At 40.2% G+C, this 18,079-nt stretch overlaps 1 pseudogene; it reads right to left on the reverse strand.

The window, feature by feature from the left end:
* Positions 1-4,443: 4,443 nt before the first annotated feature.
* Positions 4,444-18,079, reverse strand: part of LOC102917396 (cytochrome P450 2J5-like) — a 29,055-nt pseudogene continuing 15,419 nt past the window's right edge.

Here is an 18,079-nt window from a genome sequence, read left to right on the forward strand (position 1 = left end):
ATTGATTTTTTTCAGACCAGTAGTGTTGAGTTTTACCCTAGGTCTCGAGGCTATCTAGTCTCTGGTGCTATTTGGTTCCTTCTTGTGGAGTGGGCTGTAAATCAAATCAGACATTGGTTTACTACTCTCATAAGTTCTTGCCACCATTGCCTTAGCATGTTTTGTAGGCAGGACAGATTATAGGTCAAAGATTTTGTGGCTGGATTGGTGTACATGCTTCTCTTTTTGTAACCTACAGAGTGTCTTCCCACACCAAAGAGACTAGAATGTAGGGGTGAAGTCTCCATGTAGGCACCAGCTTGACTTCTCCATGTTCAATGAGTTGTGTGGGTATTGTCCTTGGTAAAGAGGTCCTACTATCAGTTTGCAGAAAGCAACCATTTGTCTTACTTAGGAACACCCTGGGTTGTCTATGGACTTCCATGAGACCCCCTTGCCTAACAATGCTATTGAATTCAACCCCATCCTATCACTGGAATCCTTGCTTGGCTACAAGAGATGGCCAGTTGAAACTCTGTATCCCCCATTACTAGTAGTCCCCATTAGGATCACCTTCACTGATTTCAGAAAGTTTCTACTGTGCTAGATTTGTATGCTATCCCACCAAATGCCCCACAGTTCCAGCCATCTCCTCCTGAACACTGTCCCCAGCTTCTGGCCCCACCTTCCCCAATCTGTCATAAAATCTATTCTCCCCCTCCCAGGGAGATCCATGATTTCCTCCTAGACCCCTCCTCTTTACCTGACCTCTCTGGGTCTACAGATTATAGCTTAGTTATCATTTATTTAATGGCTAATATCCACTTATAAGTGAATACATAACCATACTTACCTTTCAGGTGGGTCTGGATTATCTCACTCAGGTTATTTTTTTTTCTAGTTCCATCTATTTGCCTACAAATTTCATGATGCCATTCTTTTAACAGCTGAGTAGTACTCCATTTTGTAAATTTACCACATTTTCTTTATCTATTCTTTTGTTGAGGGGCATATAGGTTGTTTCCAGTTTCTGGCTATTATGAGTAAACTACAATAAAAGTGAGCAAGTGTCCTTGTGGTAGGATGAATCATCCTTGGGACATATGTGCAAGAGTGGTACAGCTGGATCTTGAGGTAGATCAGTTCCCCACTTCCTGAGGAACTACCATATTGCTTTCCACAGTGGCTGTACAAGTTTGCACTCCCACTTGAAATGGAGGAGCATTCCCCTTGCTCCATATCTTCACTAGCCTGAGCTGTCACTGGTGTTATTGATTTTAGCCATTCTGAGACCTGTAACATGAAATCACAAAATAGTTTTGATTTGCATTTCCCTGATAGATAAGAATGTAGAACATTTAAGTGTTTATCAGTCATTTGAGATTTCCCCATTGAGAATTCTCTGTTTAGATCTGTACCCCATTTTTAAATTGAATTATTTGGTTTTTTTTCCTTTATATAATTTGGAAATAAGTCCTCTGTCCGATGTAGAGTTGGTAAAAATCTTTTCCATTCTGTAGGCTACTGCTTTGTCCTGTTGTCCTTGGCCTTGTAAAAGCTTTTCAGTTCCACTAGGTTCCATTTATCAATTGTTGGTCTCAGTTCCTACACTATCAGTGTTCAGTTCAGAAATTCATGTCCTGTGTCAATGTGTTCAAGGCTATTCCCTATTTTCTCATCTATCAGGTTCATTGTATCTGGTTTTATGTTGAGGTGTTTGATCCACTTGGACTTGAGCTTTGTGGGTATGATAAGCATGGATCTATTTGCATTTCTCTATAAGCAGGCGTCATGTTTGACCAACACCACTTGTTGAAAATGCTTTCTTCTTTCCAGTATATATTTCTGGCTTCTTTGTAAAATATCAGGTGTCTGTATGTGTGTAGATTAATATCTGGGTCTTCAATAAGATTCCATCGATCAACTTGTCTGTTTTTAATGCCAACATATGCATTTTATTACTATTGTTCTATAGTATAACTTGAAATTTTTAGAATGGCAGTAGTTTTTTTTTTTTTTTTTTTTTTTTTTTTTGGTTTTTCGAGACAGGGTTTCTCTGCGTAGCTTTGCACCTTTCCTGGAGCTCACTTGGTAGCCCAGGCTGGCCTCGAACTCACAGAGATCTGCCTGGCTCTGCCTCCCGAGTGCTGGGATTAAAGGCGTGCGCCACCACCACCCGGCAGCAGTAGTTTTTTTTATTGGTCAGGATTATTTAGATATCTTGGGTTTTTTTGTTTTTTTCATATGAAGCTGAAAATTGTCCTTTCAAGGTGCAAAAAGAATTGTGTTGGAATTTTAATAGTGATTGTATTGATTCTGGAAAGTGCTTTTGGTAAGATGGCCATTTTTACCATGTTAATCCTACTGATCCATGAACATGGGAGATCTTTCCATCTTCTAATATCTTCTCCAATTTCTTTCTTCAAAGACTTGAAGTTTTTGTCATACAAGTCTTTCACTTGCTTGGTTAGAGTTACTCCAAGATATTTTATGTGTTTGTAAGAGAGTGATAGAGAGAGGATTTATACTACACTTTTGGTAAAATACACTCATTTCCTGTCAGATGGTTTAAACACCATGTACCAAGCAAAAATTGAGAAGGGATGGTTGTTGTGTCTTGCAAGTGACTGAAGTAGAATTTGATGTTCAACAGAACCAGAGAACCCCAGGCAATTACTGCTTCAGAGTCCTTTACTGTACTTCTCTGAAACTTATTCCAAGATAGCTCAGGGCTCAAGGAAGGGACATAGAATTCTCATCACTCTCACCAGATGTGCTCAGAGGCAGAAAGTCTCACATCAAATGGGGGCTGTTTGCATAATGCCATTGAATGCCCTATGTTAGGGGAAAGGGAGCATCTTACATGCAGCATTCCTTGGGCAGGAGTAGGCATTCCTCCCAGGGGAGACAACAAGTTGCTATGGGAACAATGCTCACACAACAGGTAGTGTAGGAAAGTCTATTATATGCAAGGTACAGAAGGGGTATTGGAGCATTTAAAGTGAGGAAAGGTGGTTGAAAATAGCATCACACAATCTTTGTACAGTTCATGCATGGGATGGAGACACATACCACTTCTAATCAACTTAGAAAACCAAGGAGATGTAGGTTTATGTGGGAATTTTCATTAGGAATCATAGTCAAATATTTCCCAAGTTTCAGTTTCCTTATGATAACATAATACTTGGTACTGGGTCCCATTGCATCCCTTGGATCAGGGTGAGGCCTCAGCATTTTTATATTTACTATATTCATTGTGTTGAGTTCAGGCTGGGTGAAGCATTAGATTACTCTGTATTGTGGAAAACAGTGGCTTCTCAGAATATGCCTTACCCAGAAACTCTCCATTTAATAAGCAGATTGTCTCCACTTTGAGAATAAAAAAAGGACTGAACACCTGGGTGGATATAATAATAATACCATCTGTCTAGTATCACATGCACAGCACAGGCTGATAAATGCCTTATCATTAGGAGTAGGAAGTATTTTATCTTATAAATTGATAAGCATGACTGAGATTGTAAAGGCATACCACAATAACCAGGCCTAGAACCAAGGATAAGGTGTTATTCTCTCATCTGGTTACATTAAAGTACAAGTAAGTTGGATTTTGATGATGACAGTACCCAAGTAAGTTGGATTTTGATGATGACAGCCCTCAATAACTTGTAATTTTACCTGTTGTATGTGATCAGTGATAGACATCTAGAGATTACCAAGTGACCTAGATGATTTAGTGTGGTTCAGTCCCACCACCAATATAATCTACTCAAAATGACTTATATATGTTTGGCCTTTGAAACTGCCTTTTCTCTTTTAGTGACCACATCTACCAGGATCTGGCCCTATTATACCATTTCCAATACTCTGATATAAATATTCTGCCAGCATCCTGTAGTTTCAGACTTGTGATGTGAGCCACTAAAGCATACAGGCTAGTTGTAAGAGATGTCCACACCCTACACACCCTAGTCCTATGTGAAAAGGCAGGGCATAAATGTGTGATGGAAAATGCAAGGCTAGGATGTACTAGGTAGAGAGAACGTTTCCCATTTTCTCCCCAAACCTACTTCCATGGTTTGGGTATCTGTGATCACAACCAAGCTGGTGCTGGACCATAATCAAGGTCCTCTACCATAAGTATGCCATAGAAACTACTTTAGCACCACTTGCTTTACCTGCTTGTGACTAGGGAATCACTCTGCCCTGCTGACTTCTGGGAGGACCATTCAGACAGAGTAAGATGAGGCAGCCACAGATCTGCAAATTGGAAAAGACTTTATGGTCAACCATTGTGGCTCTCCCAAGAGCTAGTTCTATTTTTCACTCTTTTTCCTTGTCCAAATGAACTGTTTGAATAGGTCAGAAGGAAGTACACACCTATGATGGGGTGAGTGAATGATAGAAATAGAAGATATAACTTCTATGATCCTATTTATAATTTAGATAATTTTTATTCCACCATTTCCTCTGACTTACATAAATACTTGGCTTATTAAAAGAATCATCACTCTCTGCCACTTTTAGACAAAAAGATGTGTCACTGAGCATATAAGTGATTTGCCCAGAGACATGGAGATAACAATTGTCTTGGAATAATATCCAATTTCATTTGTCTACATCGTTCCATCTTTCTTCCGTTGCCTTCATCCTGTCCCTCCCATGTGAGCAGGCCCCAGTAGCTTGAGAGCACATGTCAGTTCTTCTTGAACTCCTTTCTCTTTCCTTCTTGGACATCACAGTCTGGGGACAGCACAGATGCAGTAGCTGATTGGGGAAAGGGTCAGGCCCATTCTAAACTTCATACTCAACTTCTCATTGACTGGGGGCTTGAAGGTAAATTTTTGCAAAAGAGCAGTGAAGAAAATGAACAGCTCAGACATGGCCAGTTGTTCTCCAGGGTAAGTTCGCTTTCCTGTGGGACCAAAACAGAAGACCTGTCATTTTCTCAGCTGGTATTAGTGGCTCCAGGGACTAATATCTCAAGTACCTGATTCAAGTTCTGAGTTGACCATGAAATTTGTATTTAGCTGCTTATTTATGTCTGGCATCTGTTTTGCACACAATCTGGAGGCCCTAAATTGCAAATCAAATGCCTTCATGGGCAGGAAACTCTTGGTGAGAGCAGTGTGTAGGAAGGTAGAAAAGAAGTTCAAGAGTGACTCAGTCTAAGAGCTTTCAAAACTCAGTTAACAAACATCACTGATACAATTGACCATAGTTCAGCTGCTAAACTACTGATGCTTTTCAACCCACACAATGAAACACAAACATGTAAGTGTGTCATCAAAATATGCCTAAACTAAAAGTCATTTTTCTCCTATGCCCACTGTCCTCTTCCACCTTGATTGATGTCAGTGACATTGATGGCCATCCTTTCTGCAGAGTGGTGCTCTAAAAGGAATTGAAGAGAGGAAATCAGGACATTGCAGGCACTGAGCCAAGTGTGAGTATAGAAGTGTCTGACCCCTCTTTGGGCCAGACAACTACACTAGCTGATCCCCACTGATATATAGGATGGAATTGTCCTACAGAAAGGCTAGAGAATGCAGGTGGGAGTAGGAACAACCTTACCCCAAGAATTCTCCATTATTTATCCTACTTTTCTTATGGAGTTGTGATAAACTGGCTCTAAAGTTTCTCTGAAGTCACCACTCAGTTGCCTCTATAAACATTGGGGAAAATTTGATCAGCAGAGACACAGATTACAGAACCCAATGTCTTTCTACCATGAGGCAATGGCTTCAGTATCTCCTGGGATACTGTCCTTTCAGGAGATAGTGGAAGAATTTGGACCCAATTATGTTCACAGAGCCTTCTTGTTAGTAGAGCCTAAGGAGAAACAGGGCTTATGGGAATCAAGTGTCAAACGTCTGAATTCCACTGAGCCAATGGTCATTTGCCAGAGAGAAAGTAAACCTCCTCCATAACTTGATCTCTTTATAGGAGGGAAGGTACTTATTAAGGTTTCAGGATTTGGGCATTCATTTTCAGACATGGGTTTTCCAGCTATTGGTTGTTGCAAATTTATTGTGGAAAGTCGGACACTGGTAAAGGCAGATATCCCTGTCAACTTAATCCTGCTTGATCACAAATGCAGATTGTCATCTACCCTATGACCTTATAAAGTTTAAAGAAATTAGAGGATGGTCTTTGAAAATCAAGCATTCTGTCTCTTAGAACATTTTTAATAGGAAAAACAAAACTAAATGTCATGAATGGGGAGGAGTCATCTGTTTCAGTTAAGGGAGGCCATGGAGACTCTACTAGCCAGTTTCTAGTTTAAAAATATAAGGGTCAACACAGAGGAAAAATTTCCTCCATGCTTCCAAGCAAAGCAACAGTCGAGCAAGGCCTTTAACTCATCCTCACATAGGCTCTATACTCAAGTTAACATATTGGATGTTATTTAGACAACCATTTCTCACCAGTGATTCTCTCCTTGATAAGAAAACTGACCCAGATATAGGACATCATGACATTGGCTCAGTTCAACACTGCAATATCTGTATAGCCAGGAAAATTTGGCCCATCTTCTTGAATGCCAAGGTCAAATGTAAAAATATTGTTTATTATTATTATTATTACTAATTATTTACCAACTATGGAACACTTTTTGGAAAGAGAAATTTTCACAGCTGTAAAATGTCCTTGTTTTCCTTGAGCACCCTAACTTCCTATGTTCTCTGATTTGTAAAAAGCTTCTCTGTTATCAAACTCACAGGTTTGGGGAAATTATTTGGGATCCCTAACTGATGTCCATGGGGTTCCTGGACTGTCTTACAATACCTGTAGGAAACATTTCTCCTGTAGATCAGAAATTAGGTACAGATGCCTGGTTATTCCCTCAACAGGAATGGAATCTCATTCATGGGCAGGAAGGCATTGACTTCTGTCACTGATTCCTCTTGAAAAGTTTCCAGGCATCTGATGCCTCATATAGAAGTCTAGTGTAATGAACAACTGAAGTTACACTTTGATCTGTCAAGCAAAACTTATGTGAGTCTAAATATAGAGAAGACCATATCTATGATCTTGCCCTTTTATAGGGCTCTGGTGAATGGTCCAGCCAGCTACACCATTAAATTTCACTTTATTGAAAATATTTACATTACTTGAGATGTTAAGAATTTCCCTCATTAACTTTGTTTCTAGATGTTCTCCATAAAGTTATGATACAAGAAAGATAATTGCCAGCTTCTCAACTTAAACTGGCTGATAAGTTTCTGAATTCTTGAACCAGGCTAATGGCCCTTTCTATGGTGTATTCCTTGCAGCAGACAATGTTGGCAAAGAAATCAATCTTGATGACATTTATGACAGAGGTTGCTAAGGGATTTTTGAATAGTATTCTTGCCTGATCTACTCCTCTAATAAGGGTAAAACTGCCTTGATGATTTGCTTAATGACCTCTCTGTAGGAATTATAACAGCACAAACTGTCTTGCTTTGTGCATGCTATAGTTGCTGCCTCACCCACATAGCATGCTCAGTATCACACACTCTCATCAAATGACTGTATTATGTTCTGGATCTTCACCATTAGTTAAGTTTTATCCTGGCCTGCTAGGTTACACTTCTCCAGGGCACTCTGACTGCAGGCCTTTTCTCCATTTCTCCTTCTGTCAGGTCAAAGAAGTTAGAGTGGCCTGTGCCTCCAAACTCCTAACTGCAGCTAAGGTGACCTCTGAGAAGGAGGAATTAGGGGCTAGAAGTTAGACAAATCCCTGACAGGCAGACAGGCAGGCATGCTGGCTGGCAGGCTGGCAGGCAAAGGGACCACCAATGGATAATAAAGATGCCAAAATTTTAGCTTCTTCTGCACCCTTCTGTGTTGTGGGATATTTTGACCACACGCTGACACTTCCAAGACTGACAATAAAGTTAAACCTTGAAATCAGAGGGCAGAGTCAACATTCAGATGGCCAGTATTAACCATAGAGTTTTTGGTGGACCCAGATTAAGATAGAGAGACACAGGAAGGAATAGGAAGGAACTTAAAAAGATTTGCACACCTTTGATCTGGAGTTGTAGAGAGGTAGGGTTAGATAATCGCTCCTCCATTGCTCTTTGGATCTATCAGATTTTTACCCCAATATCTGACTCCCAAGTTTTATTTAATAATAGAACAATATAAGTAATCGGTTCATCTGGAGCTTCACTTCTGACCTGAGACAAAGGCCTGGCAGCTTTATTTAAAGGCTTGGGTGTAGTACTCAAAACCCCTGCAGACTTACAGGTTCTGGCTGCAAAGATAAGCCAGGCAGGTTTGCCCAAAGTTACAAGTCACCATTCATATCTTTATTGCAATGGATGAATCCTAAATTAGGGGAAGAGGACTCCATTCCAGACCACAAAAGGCCCTCAAACTTCTAGCCCTCCTATAAAGGCTAGACTTCAGTTTCCCAAGTACCTCCACCCATTTACTTTGTAGGGAATTTTCTTTCAATTTGCCTTACTGTATGTCTGTGTTTCTTCTCCTATAATAAAAATATTTTTATTCGCCTCCTATGTCAGAGATATTACCTGATGTTATCTATTGTATGATTTTTTTCTTGCCTTTTAATTTCTTATTTGTACCCAATCCAGGCCCATAAAAAGTAGCAATGTTTGTCTTTTAAAAAAAAATTAACTTCTTTTAATAGTGTTTTGCCTGCATGTATGCCTGTGTGAGGGTGTTGGACTCTCTGGAACTGGCTTTACAGACAATAGTGAGCAGCCATGTAGGTGCTGGCTGAACCTGGGTCCTCTGGAAGAGCAGCCAGTGCTCCTAACTGCTGAGCCATATTTCTAGTACCACAATGTTTATCTTTTAAAGGCTCACACATAGACTGTGGTCCAACTTCAATTCCTCTCTAGGCTTTTCATGAATTTTCTCTGAGGGAGTATCTGCTTCAAGCCTTTTGCCTTGCAGTACCACACACAATTACTACATCAGTGTCTCTTATGTACATTGCTAACAGCTTCCATCATTCTTAAGTGATATGTAGCCACTATCAAAAATTGTCCAAAAGGAAGGCATAAAGAAGAGTATTAAACCTGATTACAATTCCGCAGTCTAAACAAAACCGTGAGCATGAGGACATCAGAGCTCCATGTTCTTGCACAGATTCTCCTGAACCTCGTGGCAGGCATTATGCAATATCAACTCTAAAGCTGCTTGTCCACCTTTGTTTATAACTATGAAATTAAATAATATTTCAAAATTGACCATGCCTTCATGCTTAAATTTATCTCTCTACCTTGTACAGTTTGTTGAAGAGAAATGAAATCAGATGTTATGGACAAAACTATTCAGTAACGGTGTGTCACAATGATGTTATCATAATTTGTGCTTGTGTGGCCTGTGAGTGGTTAATGTATCTCCACTTCTTTTATCTGTATCCTGTCACAGGTCTATGTAGGTTTGTGTTATGTCTAGTTGCCACAAGCTAGAGTCATTTGGGAAGAGGGAATCTCAATTGAGAAAATAGTCCCACTAAACTGGCCTATGGGTAAGCCTATTACATATTTTTAGTCAGTGATTGGTGTGGGAGAGTCCATTGTAGGTGGAGCCAGCCCTAAATATGTGGTCCTGGTGTGCAGAAGAATAGAAGGCTAAGCAAGCCTTGGAACGAAGTCCAATAAATGCTCCTTCATGTTCTCTGCTTCAGTTCCTGCCTCCAGGTTCCTCCCTTAAGTTCCAGCCCTGACTTCATTTAGTGATAAGAGTATGACTTGACAGCTGTAAGCAGAAATAAACCTTTTTCTCCCCAAATTGTCTTTGATCATGATGTTTCATCACAGAACTAGATCCCTAACTAAGGCATGAATTGCCCCAGGTTGCTGTGACAGATCTGACCATTTCTTTTTCAGAGGATTGTGGGAAGGACTTTAGAACTTTACACTAGGAAAGCCATTGAGTATTCAAAGCTTGGTGAGGTATTGTGAGCACTTGGAGGATAATCCTGAAAGCAATGCAGACAATAGAGTCATAGCTGTGAATTTTTAGAAGGATGTTTGAGAATTCCACAAAGACTATTTCAAAGCCATTCAATATTTTAAATGGTCATCTGGAGCTGAAGAATCTTCCATGATTACCAAGAGACCAGCACCGCCAAAATGAAATCTTTGCTTTACTGGAACAATTGCTGCTGGATAGTTGGAGCTTAGCAGTTAGCAGTGATTAAGAGGAGACTAGCATTATTGAGGATTATAAATCTGGGAGTATTTCCTCAGAGTTAGCACACAGAAAATGTGATGCAGAGGGAGCTAAGGCTGTATTTTATGCCAGCAGCCAAACATGTGTAAGAGTCACTCATGTGTTGACTGGCTTTGAAGGCATGAATGGTCATGGAGAGAGCTGAGGCTTAGAACCCTGTGGAAAGTTCAGAGTCCCTTAAGAAATCCAGAGAGGCTAGTGGTGAAGGAGTAGCCTAATTGCAACAGACACTCCCAACATTTTGAAAATGGGTCAACCCCACAAGGCCAGCAGTAGCTGTGGAATGGGGCCAGCCTGAACTACTAGACTGTATGCTATGTGCAAGCCCTATGTAGACTAGATCAAGAGTCCCAGAAGTCTGATACTGAGCTGTTAGACTTTGCTTTGATTTGAATGTAACTGTGTCCAGATTCTTTCCTCCCGGAATAAAAAAGTGCAGGACTCGATTTTTGTCTCATAGGAGCCCACAGTTGAGAAATGTTGGAATTTTAGAGAGCCCTTGGATATTTTAGAGAAGGTTTGAATTTTGAAAGAGACTTTGTATGCTTTAATGAGACTGAAATTCAAAGTGTTCAAAGTTTTAAAGGCTGTGTGCAGGGCTTTTAAAGTCGGAACAAGTTATATTGTTAATATTAATTTAATTTAATGTTAATATGAGATCCTGGGGGTGAAGAAGAAAGGAAAGGTTATGGTTTAACAGTGATGGGGTTTTGTGTCAAGTTAAAAAAGGATCAGTTTTGCTGGTTATTATTGTTGTTGTTGTTATTATTATTATTATTATTATTATTATTTGCTGGCTATTTTTATGCCAACTTGACACGTTAGAATCATTTGTGAAGACAGAACCTCAATTGAGAGAATATCCCTGAGACTGGCCTGTGGGCAAGCCTGTGGTAAATTTTTTAAGTTAGTGATTGATATGGGAGGACCTATCTCATTGTGGGTGGTGCTACCCCACAGCAGATGATCCTAGGATGTATAAGAAAGCAGGATCAGAAAGCTGTGAAGAGTAAACCTGAAGTAACACCCTTCCAAGGCCTCTGCTTCACTTCCTGCCTCCAGGCCACTGCACTGTGTGAGTTCCTGCCCTGACTTCATTCAGTGATGGAATGTGACTTGAGAGCTGTGAGACAAAATAGGTCATTTCCTCCTCAAGTTGCCTTGGTCATGGTGTTTTAACCACATCAGTAGAAACCCTTAGCAGCATGTTCGATAATATGTTTGGCAATTTTAAAAAATTGTATACAGTCAACTCTCTTGTAAATCCCCATAATTCTCCTAGAAGTATTCCTCTTCCAGGACAAAACTTGACCCAGAACCCATGTTCAAGAACAAGCTCCATCAGGGACCACCATGTGACGGTGACTAACTCACTCATTTTCACACAGTGAAATCTTTTTCACTTGAGAAACACACAGCAAGTTTCCTATACAAGCTCCATGACTGGGCAATCATGATAATTAGCCAGAAGGAACAAACAGGATTTTAAAAGGATGAAACAAGGAATGCCCAATTTCAAAGATTTTGTCTAAATTGACAAATAAGTTTGATATTAAGAACCAAAAATTACTCTCTGCTCCTTCCCCAACAAAGTCTTTGTGTCAGTGATAGAAAGATGCAATGAAAACTGTACTTAGATCTTCACAATAAACTATACATAGGAGTCAAACTGCCTCACGACTAAAATGAAGAAAATGGCTGTTGTTGTTTGTTTGTTTTTAATGTTCTTTCCAGGTCTAGCTCCTGTAAACCAGTGTTTTTATCTTTTAAGGAGGGGAGGTCTGGTTTACCATAAGCTGCCCTATGCTTTAGCCTATAAATAAAAATGTGCCCGGCGGTGGTGGTGCATGCCTTTAATCCTAGCACTCGGGAGGCAGAGGCAGGCAGATCTCTGCAAGTTCGAGGCCAGCCTGGTCTCCAAAGCGAATTCCAGGAAAGGCGCAAAACTACACAGAGAAACTCTGTCTTGTGGGGGGGGATGTAAAATTCAAGAATGATTTTGCAGTCTGCCCTGATAATGCAAGAATTTTCATCCCATGTCTACTTATCTTTGTCAAGAGAAGAGAATATCTTTACTTCATGCTTTCATAAAGGCTGCTTCCAGAAAGTCTAGAGCAAGTGTGGGAAAAGCAGCGGGGGCCAAAGGTAGGAATAAGACAGAAAATCCAGATAGCTACTGGCATGATGCTAACTCACTAGCTATTTCCACTCTGCTAATTTAACTGGTCTTTATTTATGCCTGGGCAAATAAATTTTATTCCTCTATATCAGAAAAAGCTGATGATAACAAAACAATTCTGGTTACCATCTTCCCTAGGTTCCACATTATGGGTACGTGTACTGGGACTTTGATGCTATTCCAATCAAAGACTGTAATAATTTGCCTCCCCTTGAGATGGGACTGACCTTGTGCCTTGTCTAAGCCACCAGAATGCAATGGAAGTTACTGTGTAAAGTGGAAGTTCAGAATGCAGTGCCAGCTCTACCCTGGACTCCACCAGATTTCTCTGTTTATATTCTCTCTCTGGGGACATTATCATCACCATATGAAAAGCCAGCTGGTTTACTGGAGTGGGGGGAAATAATGTGAGAAGAATACTGTGTCTATTAAAAACTCATTGTTTTCTCTGCAGTCAGCTAGCTGTCCACCTACACACGGAGGAGCCACTGAGCAGATCTGTACACTGTGAACAGTAACTGTGAGTAATACTATTTTAGACTGCTTGTTATACAGTGAGGTACTAACTGACACATATGAACTCAGTTAAAAAGTGAAAAGGGCTGTAAATTTTGAGGCAAGCTTCAGTCTGGTTATAATAGAGAACCTGACTAGAAGTATAAAGCTTAGCTTAAGTCATGTTATAAAAATGGATATTCTTAGAATATTTGTGTTTGCCTATAGTAAGAAAGAAGACACCATTCATTTTCTCTCTAATAATTACTGAATGAATAGATTACAGGAGATGGCATGTGTTCTAGTTCATTTTTTGTCAACTTGATACAAGCTCGAGTCATCTGGGAAGATGAAACCTCAACTGAGCAAATATATTCATAAGATTGCCCGTAGGCAAGCCTATAGGGTAATTTCCTGATGAACAATTGATGCAGGACTCCCACAGCTGTGTAGGTAGTTCTGGGTTATATAAGGAAGCTGGTTGAGCAAGTTATGAGGAGCAAGCCAGTAAACAGCACTCCTCCATGGTATATGTTCAAATTCTGCCTTCAGCTTCCTCTCCTGACTTCCCTTCCTGAAGGACTGTAAACTGTAAAATGAATGAAACCCTTTCTTTTTCAAGTGGCTTATCATTATGATGTTTCTCACAGCAATAGAAAGCAAACTTGTTCGTGAAATCCGCACTTAAAGAACGCAATACAATTCTAAATAGCAAGACACCACCAAATCACAGTTTGCTTTTTTAAAAAATCATCTTAAAGATAATGAAAACAGGAAAAACTATTTACACTTGGAAAAAGGGATGCACCTATAGGAAAGATACTTATAAAATTTGAAGACAAATCACCTATCTAGTATTTTCTTGCCCCAAAGTGTTCTTCAATTTAAAGGCCTTGGTGGGGATAGCAATATGACTTAGTGGGTAAAGTCACTTGGTGTCAAGACTGACAACATGAGTTCCATACAGTAGAACATAAGATGAAGGGAAAGAATCTATTCTTATAGATTGTATTTTGACCTAAAACTTATGTTATGGTATATGTGGACCATTCCCCGGAAAAGATAAATAAAATGTTAAAGTTATTATCGTCTGAAGATTCCTCTTATTGCTGTTGCCGCAAACACCTGGGGAAGCATCTCAGAATTTCATGTCATTAGAAGCAAGCAGAGTTTCAGCTAAAGAGTGTTGCTGCAACTATGGACTGTGATATAAAATCTGAGGCTATTCTCAGCAGAGTGACTGGAAGGAATTGCTAGACTATACAGCATCTGTTCTATCAGAAGGATTTATGCTAGGTGACATCCTTCATCTTGTTATCATGCATAAGTGTTGACTGGGTTTCAAAAGTGCAGTTGGCACTTATAAGAAGAGTTGAATTCTCCAGATGCCACTTAAAATTGTTGTTCCCGTTCTCGTTGTGTTAAGTAGGGAGTCCTTCCTTGCTTCATCCAATGCCCCTATTAATATACAGCTCTATTTCTGAGTAAAAGGTAAGAGAGCATCCCCTTAAAATAACTCTGAACATTTTAAAATTCTAGAAATATGGCAGGTATTCAGATTTCTTTGTGAAGAGAAGGCAGGATTTGGGTCTCTTCCACATGTAGAAAATAGAGCCAGAGAGAAATAAGGGTGGTCTTAGGCGGTCCCTGTTCACAGCAACAGTGGGATGGAGCCACAGGAAGGGCCACATTCTGAGGATACGCCTGAAGCAGAGGGCTGCAGAGAGAAGAGGGCAAAGGACCAAGAAGGAGCTCTGAACTGTTTTTTTGCTCATCACAACTCAGCCATTGAGAATGGCAGAAAAGATTCTATCTTCTTAAACTGTCCATTCTCCAAAAAGTGCTCCGGATTCAATGTATCTGGAGTAGCCCATTCTTTGCGGTCCCTGTGTGGCCCGGTGAAATAGGTCAGGATCATGGTTCCCTACAGAAGGCAGCAAAGTGTCATAGCTTGACATATGTCATACATACCCAGGTAGTTGGACAGGGGAAGTGTCTCTCAAGTTCCTATGCCTGAGACTCCTTTTTATATCCTGAAGTTTCCACCCTCACCAACCTACTTCTCTACTGTCATTTGAAGTATACATCCATTATTTTTCTTTTATACATAATACCTTTTAGTCTTGGATTACAATTCGTTCATAGGAATTTTATCAGCAAATTTAGACTACTCTTTGTTACAACATACATCTGCTTAACAGGAAGAGGTTTGCATATGTCTGTCTAGGGAAAGGTCCTGCGAGCATCCAAGGGGATATAAGGAGCTTGCTGCTCATTTTGGTTAGGTCCACGGAACATTGCCACTGCTTCTCTGTTCTCTTTCACCCAGTGTTAAGGAGACAACACACAGTTCCACCAAAGTTTGTCAAAGATACATGGATGCAACAGAAGGGACTCTTGTCTAGGCAAGTATATGTATGGTCCCTGGTCATGAGACATTTCCTTCATGTTGTTCTTTCATCAGGAAGGCTGGGGCATTCTTAAATCTTTCTAGATTCTATCACCGCCTTCTCAGTTTATCACTTCAACCTTAGTTCCCCCTTTCACCGTGTTCTCCTAGATTCATGCAATCACCTACCAGCCTTAAATCAGCTCCAGCAGCCTGAAGCTGAGTGGGTGTGACATGTGACTTGGTTTCATTGCCCACACACTCACTCCTCATTCCTAGGAAGCTGGCTCCTCATACTCTTAGGGCAAAGACTCCTGTTATGTCACACCGGAGCCATTGTTCGCTTCGGGCTGGGCTCCTGATGTGGTAGTATGCCTGTGGGGTTTCCACTAGACTGTGTTTCAACACTGTTCTTGTTATTGGGTGTGTTTCTCTTCCTATGCTCACATAGCTAACTCTTAACCCCCATTTAACCCTCAGCTCCAAAAGCTCTTCCTTCAGAAGTTCAGAATAATTTTTTTCCAGTTCATGTTTTTCACTTCATATTGTCATCATGTGCAGAGAAACAGAGTATTTACTTCTGGGATGTCCTCACATCTTAGGAGTATATACTCCATTTCTAAATCTCCTTCAACTCAAACCAAAGTTTCAAGTGTTTAATGAATATTGGTATGATTAATAAAGAATACCTTAAATGCTGAATATTATACCACGCAAATGTAATCTCATTTTATCCCCATTTGGATCCAGTGAAATGGGTGGAGTAAAAAAACAAAAAAGAAAAAACAAACCTGAAGCTGTCAGTGGTTTGGTAATACGCTACCATAGTGACAGAAGGTGAAGTCATCACTGGAACACTGGGATCAGGCCTTTCTGCTATTAAGGCTTTGGCTTCCAGGTTCTGTTGGACATAGCCATTTAGATTCTTCAATACTCAGGAGTATATTAGAGTTGATGTTAAAAGCTTATGGAAAGAGTTTCACTGGCCTCCTGGAGTTAAATGAATGAATAGGGAAAAAAAGCACACAGCACCTGGGGAATCCAGACCTCAACTTCTAGCCTTGAGCTCAGTGACAAAAGGAACAGTAAACACAGTGGCCATTTCTCTGCCTTTGCAGAGAAGGTGGCCGTGGGGTGATGGCTGGACAAGCTCTTCTGGGTCTTTAGCTGGAGAGCATCTCCAAGAACAATACATTCAAGAGGCTTAGACAATCTAGATCCTCAGAAACTAGTCAGTAGAGAGTAAGAATGGATCTTCAGTTGTATGTTACAGAGAGGGGATGCTAAGGGCCAGGAGACATGGGGTGTCAGGGTATCAGCATTCATTCTGTGAAGATGGGGGTGGGGTAGGTGAACAGGAACTCACTGAGGAAAATGGAAGGGAGATACTTTAATGTCAAATGTAGCAAGTCCCATGGCTGGATCATGGGGCAGTATTAATCCTCAGACCAGGGTTGGTTCTGGATACCATCTTTTGTTACCTTGCAGCAGAGAAATCTTATTTAAATTCAATTTCCCTGAGCCTCAACTTTCCAGCCTAGAAAATGGAGATTGAAGGTCACTCTGAAAAAGGAGTAAGAGATTTAGAAAGAAATCAAAGTCTATAGCACATTATAACAGCTTAATAACTATTGTTCTCCTCTCACCATCTCTTATAATTAATAAGTTTGGACTGGCTTTGTTTGTGTAACTTTGGGGCTATAAGTAAAAGCTGGAAACATGCCCATGGAGACACTGTTAGAAATGCTAGCCTCACTATGGTGTTTGTCTATGTATCTCAAATTTGTTTTTTAAAGTTATGTCTTCTGAGGATTTCGAAGAATTTCCTACACTTAACATGGCAGGTTCTTAGTCCTAAGACCTGCTCAAGGGGACAATGTACGACAGTAAACTGTTGCCGGTTCAGTTCTCACATTAACACAGGAAGATGATAAGACTTTTCCAAGAAAATGAAGCTATGTTTTACCTAAATACGTTTGATCAAAGCCATTTCCAATACCACTGTCAACAGTATGTGTGAATATCCATTTAGATAACTTGGGTATTTTGTCAGAACACTCTCTCTCCCCCATTGAAATAATTTCTTATGGCATGAATACCCATTACCTTTAAAAGTTGGGTCCTGAAGTTGTTGTCCAAGATGGACTGGGGTGTCTGAGGCTGGGGGTGCATGGTTACCTTTGGCAGGTGGAATCCAGCAAACATAGTGTCAACTGTCACTTCTCTAGGAACATTTAATGGGATAATGTTGCCCATCTTCTGTACCTCATGGGTGGCAGCATTAGTGGCAGCATCCTGGTCAGCAAGGCTCACCTCCTTCTCATGACCAATCACTCTGTCAATTTCAGTCTGTACTTTTTCTGAAAGAAAGAAGGAAAGTCCGTTAAGTTTTATGCCACCCTATTTTCATCTTAGTGTTTAATCAAGTGTTGTTTTAAAATTACTTTTTGTTTGTTTGTTTTTGTTTTTCGAGCCAGGGTTTCTCTGTGTAGTTTTGGTGCCTATCCTGGATCTCATTCTGTAGACCAAGCTGGCTTCGAACTCACAGAGATATGCCTGGCTCTGCCTCTCAAGTGCTGGGATTAAAGGTGTGCCCAACCACTACCCTGCCTTGTTCTAAAATTACTAAATAAATGCTATCATAATTAATGAATTTTTAGTCACAATTTGAAAAAAAAACTATAGCACAAAAATGAAAAGGTTTTCTAACCTTGCCTGCTAAAATCTTCTAGAACTAAGAGGAAGAAAAAGAAAAAAATGGGCCACTCTCTTTAAACCAGTGGAGAGACATTAACAATGAACAACGTGTAGCAATAGAAGCACACTGGGTCATCTCT

The sequence above is a fragment of the Peromyscus maniculatus genome, chromosome 2 (assembly GCF_049852395.1).
Source record: "Peromyscus maniculatus bairdii isolate BWxNUB_F1_BW_parent chromosome 2, HU_Pman_BW_mat_3.1, whole genome shotgun sequence".
NCBI classification, from domain to species: Eukaryota; Metazoa; Chordata; class Mammalia; order Rodentia; family Cricetidae; genus Peromyscus; species Peromyscus maniculatus.